Raw genomic sequence first — 12839 nt, 5'->3', positions numbered from 1 at the left:
CAGCCTGATTGCTTAGTTCCTGAGGTTGGGATAGCAGACACCTTATCGAAACCCCAACAACAGGAGGTTAAAGAGTTTGTACTTCGTAACAAAGAGATTTTCTCTGAGCTTCCGGGACAAACATCTGGCATGACATTATCACCCCGCCAGGAGAAAGGGTAAAACTAAAACCTTATAGAATACCAGAGGCCCGACGGGAGGCAATACGTGGGGAGGTTCAAAGGATGCTGGAATTGGGTGTGATAGAGGAGTCCCAGAGTGACTGGTCCAGTCCTATTGTACTAGTGCCCAAACCTGATGGGAGCTGGCGGTTTTGTAACGATTTTAGACAATTAAATAAAGTTACAAAATTTGACACCTACCCCATGCCACATATAGATGAGTTGGTTGACCGGCTGGGAACAGCCCGATATATGACAACTCTTGATCTCACCAAAGGGTATTGGCAAATTCCCCTGGCCGAGTCGGCCAAGGAGAAAACTGCGTTTGTAACCCCAGATGGGGCATTCCAATATAAGAATGCACCGGCAACATTCCAGCGGAAAATGGATAAGATTCTGAGGCCCCATCATAAATATGCTGCAGCTTACCTGGATGATGTGATTATCCATAGCACAGACTGGGTCTCACATTTGCCAAAAGTACGAGCAGTCCTAGACTCTATCCGGGAAGCTGGGTTTACGGCCAATCCAAAGAAGTGTACCATTGGACAGGGGGAGGCCAAATATCTTGGGTACACTATTGGGAGGGGGGTGATAAAACCCCAAGTCAATAAAGTCGAGGCCATACAGAGTTGGCCACGTCCCAACAGCAAGAAACAGGTACGAGCCTTTCTGGGAATCGCTGGCTATTATCGACGATTCATTCCCCATTTTGCTTCTCAGGCTGTGCCCCTCACCAACCTGACAAAAGGGAAAGAGTCGGTTATGGTTAAATGGTCCCCAGAGGCTGAGGAAGCATTTCAGTCCTTAAAAACAGCCTTATGTAGCCAGCCAGTGTTGTACTCACCAGACTTCTCTAAGGACTTTGTTGTACAAACTGATGCATCAGACGTTGGGTTAGGAGCAGTGTTATCCCAGGTCTGGAACGGGGAAGAGCACCCAGTCATTTACCTCAGCAGGAAGTTAAAGTCCCATGAGGTAAATTACTCCACGATTGAGAAGGAATGTTTAGCAGTGAAGTGGGCTCTAGATTCCCTTCGGTACTATCTGCTAGGTAGGCACTTTGACCTGGTGACTGATCACGCTCCTTTAAAGTGGATGGCTCAAAACAAGGAGACCAATAGAAGGGTAAATAGGTGGTTCCTGGCCCTACAGGAATTTAACTTTACAGTTAAGCATCGCCCTGGTGTTAAAATGGGGAATGTGGATGCTTTGTCTCGGATACATGCGTGTCTGGCTGCTTGTGTTACAACCCCAAGGTTGAAACAAGAGGGGGGGGTATGTGGCAGCACGCAGGTAAAATCACCTGGTTGTATTCAGGATGGGAAATATGTGTGTCCTAGATTCAGGCTTTATGCAGACTTTTACAATTAGAGGGGAAGAGTTAATGAGCCCAGCTGTAGTAAGTGGGCTCATTAAGACCTCTACAAAAAACCCCAGCATGCATAGGGAGATGCTCCATCCTGGAACCAGTTTTGTGTGTATAGACTGGGGAGTCTGAGATCTGTTCTGTGCGGTGAGTTAACGCCTGTGTGGCAAACCCCTACAATAGAGACAGGGACTGGGGCAGCACAAGGCTGCACCCAGTTGTTAGACAGGGAGTCTACGTGTGTAGTTAGAGGTCAAGCTGACCAGGATTTATTTTCTTGTTTTATTTTGTTTGGCTGTTATATGTATCACTGCATGTAGCCTAAATAAGCCGGATCTTTTATTTTTTGCACCTACACCGCTGTCTGCTGTGCCTGACTTTGTGTTGTGAACCCATCCAGGGGGTCACACACACCCGCTACCGAGCGAACCCCCTCACAATATATATATATATATATATATTTTGTGATATTTGGGGGTTATTTAGCCTGTGTAGAGCACACCAGTGAGCAGAGTCCACGCCAGTTATGCCATTTAAGGGCTTGTTGGCCCACTTTTATTAAAAATAAAAGAAAATAAGTCCAACAACAGGTGGGTTTCCCACACAGGGGTTTCAGCTTTCCACAGCAACAGCATAATAATAAAAATGAAAAATGCTAAGCCACCTGGCTCTCCTCAGCAATACCGCCGTTCAGGCTTACACTTCAGCTCTCTTATCCCTATAACAGGGATGTCGTACAACTACTGTACCTCTTTTTCTCTTCTTTGCTGCTCAGCCCACAGCTTTGGGCCCTCTGATTATACCATGCAGACATGCATGCTTCTCCCTTGCTTGCCTGGACTCCTCGGGAGGGTGGAGCCCAGAACCCTGGTCTTGGCTCTGTTATAAGCCCAGGACCCACCTGTGCAATCAACCAGCCAGACTTCTGGTTGTTCTCAAAACCCGGTCCCAGGATTGGAGATTCCGTCCCACCCATAACACTATGGAATCTCCGGGCTCCAGGTCCCAAACTGGATTTTTGAAAAACAATGAGGAAACTGAAAAGCCAGTTTCCTCTCAAACAAACAAGTCCCCTGGAGCCCCTCAACCTGCATTCTTCCTCCGGTGAGGTACCATACTACCACATTATATATATATATATATATATATATATATATATATATATATATATCTTTTCCTATACCAGCTCATGTGTACAGAGGTAAATATGCGTCGAAGACCACTTACAATTGAGAAGAGCCTTCTGAAGGGTGGTGTGCCAGGTGTCATCAAGGAGCAAGCCACTAATTAATGTTGTATAATCAGAAAGATTTATATATATATATATATATATATATAAATAAACAAAAAATAGGGTGAGTTACTTCCTCTGTTCCTCCGTTTCTTTTGTCAGAGATCAGTGTCAGGATGGACAGGATGGACCAATTCTCCACGTATATCCAATAGAAAAAAATGACAGGACACGTTGTCCATGCTCTTCATCAGACTTTGTGCAATGATCGTTTTTTGATCCTTTCATGATGATTAACCCAATTATTGTGTAATCGATATAGGAACTGAATTTTTCTTCCTGTATGACGAGTTGAATAATCAGATGAATAATGGGTATATACTAATAATGTTTAGATTAGAAGTCTGCAGGAGGATCTAGGTTTGGGAAAGGTTAAAATTATGAATTGTATTGGTAATGGAATTAGTGGGACACACCTGTGAGGCTACACCCTGTAGTGTTGGTATAAAATTATGTGGTTGTAAGCAGATCATTGCGCAAAGCCTGATGAAGAGCATAGTATGCTTGTAACTGTACAGTAGCATGTATTCATTGTTATGTCTTGAAGAGCATCCCATATGAATACTATTTTGCATTGGAGAAGGTGTCCCGTCATGTATATATATGTGTATATATATATATATATATATATATATATATATATATATATATTGGGAATGGCCAGATAGTCCTATGCAGAGAAAAATGAGCAAGAGGTGGGTAAACTGTAGAGGGGGACTATACTGTACTAGAACAATGCCTCATCATTACACAGAACCAGCAATGTGCAGAAGTCAGGAATACATAAAACATAGAGTTCAGGGGTCAGGAGTACATAATCTGCAACATGCTTGGGTCAGGTGGGTGTAGTGTGCAGAATGCAGGGGTCAGGATTAACTTCCTAGCACAGCTCTCTCCCTCCACATTCCACCTTATAGTAAAAATCCTCCCTCCCCAAAATTTTCCTCCATTTATTTACCTTTTAAGGCAATTACTGCTTTGTTAAAGTAAACACAGGCAGGGACTACAATGCTGTAAGTAAAACACTTACAAGAAAGAACACCATGGATGGTTGGGCTTCTAAGATGTAGCACTGGCTGGAGTTGGCCCAATGTACACTTGAGACACTGGCCTGCCCTGCTACAAGTGCTGCGTTAGCGAAGACCTTCAAAGCAGTGGGAGAAGCTGACCTTTTTAAATGACTCAGGCTTGAACCACACAGGACTGCAAAACACCCACTTTAGAATTAAGTTATCAAAGCAATACATTTTATTTTATATCTGTTTAATTAAGAAGACCAAATACATTTCCCTCTTGTACTCGCTGTTGCTGACATTAATTGATGCTTTGTGGGTTATTATGGAGAAGAGCATAAAAAGTGGAAATAAAATTACAGTTCTGGAACTAAATACAAATTCAAAATACATTCAGGCATTCAGTTAAAAAATGCCATGTAGGAATAGAACAAACAGTGGGCACAATAAGGCACCCACATCATGGGATTGTGGTGGGCATAAATTAAAAAAAAAAATGTTGTTAAAAAAAAAGAACGGGCTAGTCACGAGGCAAGGAAAAACATTTTCCTCTGTATCAAGAGGCTATATAAGCCTCCTGTGTGACAGACCCCTTTCACGTTTGCCCTGAGTTGGCTTAAGCTTGTGCTCTTCTGCACTACATTCAGCGGGTTTGGCCGTGACAGGGCATGAAGTCATGGAAAGGGCTGAAGCAGAAGGAGGCAATGAATGGCTTCAGCAGTGTCTAGCACTCGCTGAAGAAAACACATCAATAGTTGCTGAGCAGCAGCTTACCCAGAGTGTTAGGGAGCCGTTTGACAAGTGTCAGGGCTGGCTTTGACCTTCCTCCTCTGGGCTGGCCGCTCAGCTGTCGGCTAATTGCCAGCTCTCTTCTCTTTATATTGTTACCAGCTGTTCCCGATGATGCTCGTCTGACCTGCCTATTTAAAGCCTTCCTGCTCACTTTTTCATTTGCCTTTGCATTGGTCACATCACAGGGAACCATCTCCTGCTGTTTGTTTCAAGACTGGCTTGCTGACATCCCACCTGGCTTCTTATCCTGCTTGTGGTTGCTCTCCTTGGATCCCTGACTTCCGGCCTGGCTGATTAGGCGATCTGGTTAATGAACTTTGGACTGGCTGACTACCTGATCTGGCTACAGGACTCTGGCTATGCTTTTTTCTATTTACCTTTTTATTTTTATTAATAAACAAGTGTGATTTGATTGTACTTCTGTCTCAGTCTGTTTCATGGTTTCTGACAATGAGTCCCTGTCAGCTGCCTCTACCTCAGTACAGTGCTCACCAGCTCGCAGCATTTAGCGGAGCTTACCCTCAGAGCGCACAGTTATAGATGCTGCAGCGGTGTGTGAGGAGCGGTCTCTCTCTACAGAGGGGCAGAATGATTCTTGTCATGGGGCTCGCAGAGTGAAAGAAGAATAGATGGGTGTTATCTCCCATCCGCAATAGAGGAGGCAGAGATCGGACATGCCGCTCGTCCATTCTGCCCAGGGAAACTCTTCACACAGATGAGGGAGTGACATCATCGGGGCTTCGCCGAATGACAGCGGCGGAGCAGCAAGACCCACCGAGAAGATGGATGCGCCGGACTACAGGGGACAGCGGTGACTTCGCTGGCTCCTGTGTCAGGTAAGTGACACATAATGGACTACTATGCGATGCATAGTAGTCCATTATGCTTTACCTTTGCAGGGAATGAAAGAGGAAGTGAACTCATCAGGGTTTACTTCCTCTTTAATCAGTTATTAGTTTCATTAAGCAAATTTAATGAGAATATATGTATTAATCATATCACATCTGTATCCACATCTGTATCTCCTTCTCCGTTTAATGTTGGGTCAGGTAACTCAGTAGCTGATAACAATCCTGTTGTTACACATACAAGAATCCCTGTCTGTATTCCTACTTCTGTTCCTGAGACATGTTTTAAAGGGGTACTTCCTTGTGAGATGTCCCCTTTACGATTTCATTTGCCTTTAGCAGTAAAAGAAAAGATATGGAAAGGTGAATTTTTAGATTTATTATCTTTATTACCTATTGCAAAAGACTTTATTATAAAAACAGATAAGAGGTCTGAGGATGGCGCTGATGATAGGCTACACGCTTTCTGTATATTTTCAGCAATAATGGATGAGAAGCATCTAGAAAAATGTCCTGGGCTTTTTCAACACTTAGAACATATTCTGGAGGCATATAAAAGTTTTGGCGGTATGGGGTGGATTAGTTATGATGAATCGTTTCTCCAAAAAATTAAAATTCAAAGGGCCTGCATGCCAGTGAGGCTATTCGCAATGCATCTATGGTTAATGTTATACCCCGACAAGGGGAAAGCGCAGTTACTAATTGATGGTTTTTCAACAGGTTTTAAACTTCCTATTTTTACAGGTCCAGGCTGTAAGTTAGCAAATAATTTAAAATCAATATATCTCCACACGGACAAATTGTTGAAAGAAATTTCAGCCAAAAGAATTGCTGGCCCTTTTAGCTCTCCTCCATTTGTTAATTTTCGAGTTTCCCTTTGGGTTTGGTACCTAAAAAGGAGCCTGAGAGCCGGTTCACACAGGGGCGACTCAGATCCAACTTCAGGTGAGAGCTGTCTTAATGCACACTACTGAAGTCGCTCCGACTTCAGAAAAGGTTCCTGTACTACTTCTATCCGACTTGTAGGCGACTGGTACCCATTGATTTCAATGGAGGTCGCCTCCAAGTCTGATCTCCGTCTATACGGAGGCGACTCTCAGAGAATTATCAGCTCTCAAAAGGGAACTCCACGCCAAATCTATTAAAAAAATTTGGCATGGGTTCCCCCTCCAAGAGCATATCAGGCCCTTAGGTCTGGTATGGATTTTAAGGGGAACCCCCTATGCAGAAAAAACAGCGTGGGGGTCCCCCCCAGATCCATACCAGACCCTTATCCGAGCACGCTACCCGGCAGGCCAGGAAAGAGGGTGAGGATGAGTGAGCGCCCCCCCTCCTGAGCCGTACCAGGCCGCGTGCCCTCAACATGGGGGGGTGCCTCTTCCCGACAACCCTGGCCGTTGGTTGTCGGGTCTGCGGGCGGGGGGCTCATCAGAATCCATGAGCCCCCTTTAATAAGGGGGCCCCCCGGATACCGGCCCCCCACCCTATGTGAATGAGTATGGGGTACAATGTACCCCTACCCATTCACCTGTGAAAAAAAAAAAAAAAAAACACAACACACAAGGGTTAAAATAGTTTATTGCACAGCTCCGGGGGTCTTTTTCCGTCTTCGGGGGTCTTCTCGCCGGACTCCTCCGCTATCTTCTGCTCTTTTGCCAGCTCTTTCACTAGCGGAGGAGCCCGACTTTCTTTTTCGTCGCCGCCCTCTTCTTCTGACTTCGGGGGTCTTGTCCCCCTCTTCGGTTCTTCTTGCTGGGCCACCGCGCCTTCTTCTAGCTCTTTTGCAAGTGGTTGCCCGGTCTTCTGTCGCTGCTGCTGCCATCTTCTGTTCTTCTCTTCTGGAGCTGTTGCCTCGTCGCTGTCTCTGGTCACAATGACAGGGCACGCAGCGTGCGGCGATTTATATAAGGACATCACCGGATGATGTCCCCGCCCATTATGATTTCACAGTCCCAGCATCCTCTGGGACTGTGACATCATAATGCCAGGGTTGTCGGGAAGAGGCCCTTGTCCTCATCAACATGGGGACAAGGCACCCCCCCATCTTGAGGGCACGTGGCCTGGAATGGCTCAGGAGGGGGGCACTCGCTCGTCCCCACCCCCTTTCCTGGCCGGCCGGGTAGCGTGCTTGGATAAGGGTCTGGTATGGATCTGTGGGGAACCCCCATACCGTTTTTTCAGCGTAGGGCGCTCCCCTTAAAATCCATACCATACCTAAGGGCCTGGTATGCTCTCGGAGGGGGGACCCACGCCGTTTTTTTTTATTTGGCGTGGAGTTCTCCCTTGAGAGCTCATTCTCTGATTGGCCACGGCAAAAGTCGCCTGGCTTGGGGCGACTTAAAGTCGTGTTGTAAGTCGCCCCAAGTCGTGTTCAAGTCGTGTCCAAGTTGCCTCCAAAAGTCGTGTTGAAAGTCGTGTTGCCCCTGTGTGAACCGAGCCTAACTCTTATCGGCTGATTCATCATCTTTCATTTCCGGCAGGTCACTTTTAAATGATGAAATTGACCCATTATTTGCTTCTGTTAAGTATGCAAATTTTGATGATGCGATTCCAATAATGAAAACGTTCAGTCGGGGGGCATTGTTAGCAAAAGCTGACATTCAATCAGCTTTTAGATTATTACCAATTGCCCCAGAATCTTATAATTCCCTTGGTTTTTGTTTTGAATGTTATTTTTTCTATGATAAATGCTTCCCAATGGGTTGTTCTTAGTCATGTTATTATTTTGAGATTTTTGCCTCATTTCTCCAGTGGGTGTTAAGTTATGAATCCGGTCACACTGGGATAATTCATGGTCCATCAAATTCTATAGTTTGTTCTTTAATCCTCAAGTTATTGTTCCTTTTAACTGAATACTTTGGTATCCCCCTAGCAATTGGAAAAAAAACACTTTCCTGACGCCTTCACGGCAATACACACTGGGTTGTGACTCCGATCCCACAACCTGACAGGATTGGATTAGCTATAAATTTGAAGGGGAGACCCCCCCCGCTGCATTCTCTTTTTTATCCTCACCTGACAGGTTGGTTGGACGCGTTTCCTTGTTACAGATGAAGAAAGCCTCTACCGCATTCGCCCCAGCAGGTTCAAGCCTCTCCTGTTTGGAAGTCCCTCCTGTACAGTCTCTAAAGGAGCTTCTATGGAAGGAGCCCCCTGCTCTGGTGGTCTCAATGGGCGTTTTTACTGGCATTTTGACAAGCTTTAACCACCTCCCGCCTGCCCTATAGCCGAATGACGGCCGTAGAGCAGGCGGGTTCCTTCGCCTGGCCGTCCCTGGACGGCCTTGTGTTTACTTCCGCAATGCGCGCCGCCGGGGGCACGCATCACGGAAGTTTTGTGTTCGCCGTGTCTCCCGGAGACAGGCAAACACAGATCGCCGTGAACGGCCAATCAAAGCGGCCATTCACAGCACGATTGCAGCTGCCAATGGGAGATGATCTCAAATGTAAACATATGAGATCATCTCCCATTGCTGTGTCTCTCCCTCCTCACACAGAGACAGCGTGTGAGGAGAGAGAGGATCTGTAAGTCAGCCCCAGTGCCAACTGTCAGCCCCAGTGCCATCTGTCAGCCCCAGTGCCATCTGTCAGCCCCAGTGCCAGTGCCATCTGTCAGCCCAGTGCCATCTGTCAGCCCAGTGCCATCTGCCAGTAGTGCCAGTGCCGCCAGTGCCACCTGCCAGTGCCAGTGCCACCTGCCAGCGCCAGTGCCATCCGTCAGCCCCAGTGCCGTCAGCCCCAGTGCCGTCAGCCCCAGTGCCGCCAGTGCCGCCAGTGCCAGTGCCGCCAGTGCCAGTGCCACCTGCCAGCACCAGTGCCACCTGCCAGCGCCAGTGCCATCCGTCAGCCCCAGTGCCGTCAGCCCCAGTGCCGCCAGTGCCGTCAGCCCCAGTGCCGCCAGTGCCGCCAGTGCCGCCAGTGCCACGTGCCAGTGCCACCTTACAGCACCAGTGCCAGTGCCGCCAGTGCCACCTGCCAGTGCCAGTGCCACCTGCCAGCACTAGTGCCACCTGCCAGCACCAGTGCCACCTGCCAGCGCCAGTGCTATCCGTCAGCCCCAGTGCCGTCAGCCCCAGTGCCGTCAGCCCCAGTGCCACCAGTGCCAGTGCCGCCAGTGCCACGTGCCAGTGCCACCTGCCAGTGCCAGTGCCACCTGCCAGTGCCAGTGCCACCTGCCAGCGCCATCCATCAGCCCCAGTGCCGTCAGCGCCAATGCCGCCAGTGCCAGTGCCACCTGCCAGTGCCACCTGCCAGCGCCAGTGCCACGTGCCAGCGCCAGTGCCATCTGCCAGCCGCAGTGCCATCTGCCAGCCCCATTTGCCAGAGCAATTAGCCAGAGCAAATAGCCAGCACCATCTGCCAGTGCCAGTGCCATCTGCCAGTGCCAGCCCCAGTGCCATCTGTCAGCGACATCTGCCAGCGACATCTGTCAGCCCCATCCGTCAGCCCCATCTGCCTCCAGTGCCATCTGCCTCCAGTGCCATCTGCCTCCAGTGCCATCTGTCAGTGCCACGTGTCGTCAGTGCCACGTGTTGTCAGTGCCACGTGGGGTCACTTTGTGGGCATTTCCATTGTCCTGGTGCTCCAGGGCCTTCAAAACTGTAATAGGTGGTTGAGAAATAAGATGTGTAATTTATGCTCCTAGAACGCCTGATGGTGCTATTTCAATATTGGGCCTCTGTATGTGGTCAGGCTGTGTAAAAGTCTCACACATTTGGTATCGTTATACTCAGGAGGAGTAGTAGAACGTATTTTGGGGTGTCATTTTTGCTATGTACATGCTAGGTGTTGGAAATATCTTATAAATGGACAACTTTGCGTAAAAAAAATGCGTTTTCATTTTTTTTCCACATTTTCCCCAAACTTCTGGAAAAAAAAATGAACCATTCAAACGACTCATTATGCCTCATAGATTATACGTTGGGGTGTTAGCTTTCCAAAATGGGGTCACTTTGTGGGCATTTCCATTGTCCTGGTGCTCCAGGGCCTTCAAAAATGTAATAGGTGGTTGAGAAATGAAATGTGTAATTTATGCTCCTAGAACGCCTGATGGTGCTATTTCAATATTGGGCCCCTGTATGTGGCCAGGCTGTGTAAAAGTCTCACACATTTGGTATTGTAATACTCAGAAGGAGTAGCAGAATGTATTTGGGGGTGTCATTTGTGGTATACACATGCCATGTGAGAGAAATAACCTATTACATTGAAAATTTTGTGAGAAAAAAAATAAATAAAAATCTTCATTTTGCAAAGAATTGTGGGAAAAAGATGACAACATCAAAAACCTCACCATGCATCTTAGTAAATACCTTGGAATGTCTAATTTAAAAAAAGGGGTCATTTGGGGGGTATTTGTACTTTCCTGACTTGTTCGGGTCGCAAGAAATGAGATAGGCCACCAGTACATCAGGTGTGATCAATTTTGTGCGATTCGCACCACAGCTTGTAGACTCTCTAACTTTCACAAAGACCAAATAATATCCACTAATTTGGGTTATTTTTATCAAAGATATGTAGCAGTATAAATTGTGGCCAAAATTTATGAAAAAAAATTATAATTTGCAAAATTTTATCACAGAAACAAAGAAATATGCGTTTTTTTTCACAATTTTCGGTCTTTTTTCATTTATAGCGCAAAAAATAAAAACCCCAGAGGTGATCAAATACCACCAAAAGAAAGCTCTATTTGTGGGAAAAAAAGGACACAAAATTCATTTGGGTACAGTGTTGCATGACTGAGTAATTGTCATTCAAAGTGTGAGAGCACCAAAAGCTGAAAATTGGTCTGGTCAGGAAGGGTGTTTAAGTGCCCAGTAAGCAAGTGGTTAAAGAAGCTTTCTTTGCAGTGGATTCCCTTTTTCTTGCCTTTCCCTTTTTTTTTCTTATTTATTTTTTCACCTGGCACCCTCAGGTTTTGTTTACTTTGAAATTTTTTTTATGTACCTTCTTTGTCTTCAGTGGAGGGAGCAGGTCTTGCTGGTACCTATTATCCCTCTCGTGCGCCGTTCGTTCCGCCACACTGCGCATGCCCAGTCTTAGGATTTTCGTTCCTGGGCTTTCCTTGCTGCTTCCCTCTTCCAAGATGGCACGGTAGTGCTCGTATCACTTCCGCGCATGCGCGGAGCGTCATTCAGCGGCGGTATGGCGCCATTTTTTAAAAACACAGTGCTCCTGTGTTAATTCCAATACATAATGTGTTGCTGGCTGCAGCTGGGAAAAAACTGCTCTGCATCCCTAGATTCAGAATTCTGCTAAAGGTAAGTCCCTGTGGGATTTCTTTGTATTCTTTTTATCTAGTTATTTTTTGTTATATTTAATGTTAAATATTATTAAAATATTATTTAAATATTTATGCTTAGGTATTTAATTTATATTTTCCTATGCAGTTAAATGTTTAAAAAAAAAAAAATATTGAAGGGGAGATCAAAAAAGTGCCAGATGCTTAGTGCTGCCTTTTTTTATTCCGGCAGCCCAGCAGAGTCAAGAGCGGCAAGTTCTAGACAGGGGAGAAGATCCAGCCATACCTCAAGCAGAAAGTCTCGTAGAAGCCGCTCGAGATCCCCTTCACGCCACCGGAGGCATAGCCATTCACGGCATAGCCACTCACACCGCAGCCAGTCAAGACGTAGAAAATCTCCTCCCTCGCACCATCAGAGTCGCCATGCTCGCCCTGCACCAAATGCCTGCTGGGTATGCGGTGCCCTGGCTTTGCCAGACAAGCTTGCTTGTCATTCCTGCTTCAGTGAGGCTACTAGAGAAAAGTAAGCAGATGCTAGAATGGCCACGGATCTCATTAGGGAGTCCGTACGGGAAACATTGCTGGAGTCAGCTACACCGGCTATGGATAGAGCAGTTCCTAGCACATCCTCTGTGGAACCTCGTCTCACTCAAGCATCAGAATCCTCCTCGGAGGACGAGTGTCAGGATATGTCAGCCGGCTTTGACTTTTCCCTGGTGGAGCCTTTTGCGAAATCCGTTAAGGAGGCAATTGGCTGGCAGGAGGACGCGGCTAATCCTCCGAAGGTACGGAAATATTTTCCGAATTTAAAAAGGGATCCAGAAACCTTCCCTTTTATTGAGGAACTTGAGGACCTCATCAAGGACGAATGGGAAAGATCAGATAAGAGAGCTAGCCTCTCTAATAGACTGGCGGAAATGTATCCCTTGAAGGAAGCAAAAGTGAGGCCCCTAATGAATGCCCCCGTCGTTGACTCTTCATTAATGCGCCTGGCCCGTCACATAACCTTACCGATCGAGGATGCTGTCTCTTTCCGGGATATTTTGGATCGAAAAATGGATCTAGAGTTAAAAAAAGCTTATTCCACAGCTGAAGGGGCCTGTAGACCAGCGATTACTACAGCGGCAG

The sequence above is a fragment of the Lithobates pipiens genome, unplaced genomic scaffold (genome assembly GCF_037356315.1).
Source record: "Lithobates pipiens isolate NorthernLeopardFrog02 unplaced genomic scaffold, aLitPip1_a1.2 Scaffold_13, whole genome shotgun sequence".
Lineage (NCBI taxonomy): Eukaryota > Metazoa > Chordata > Amphibia > Anura > Ranidae > Lithobates > Lithobates pipiens.
The sequence above is the reverse complement of the archived record's forward strand: the minus strand, read 5'-3'. Positions refer to the sequence as shown.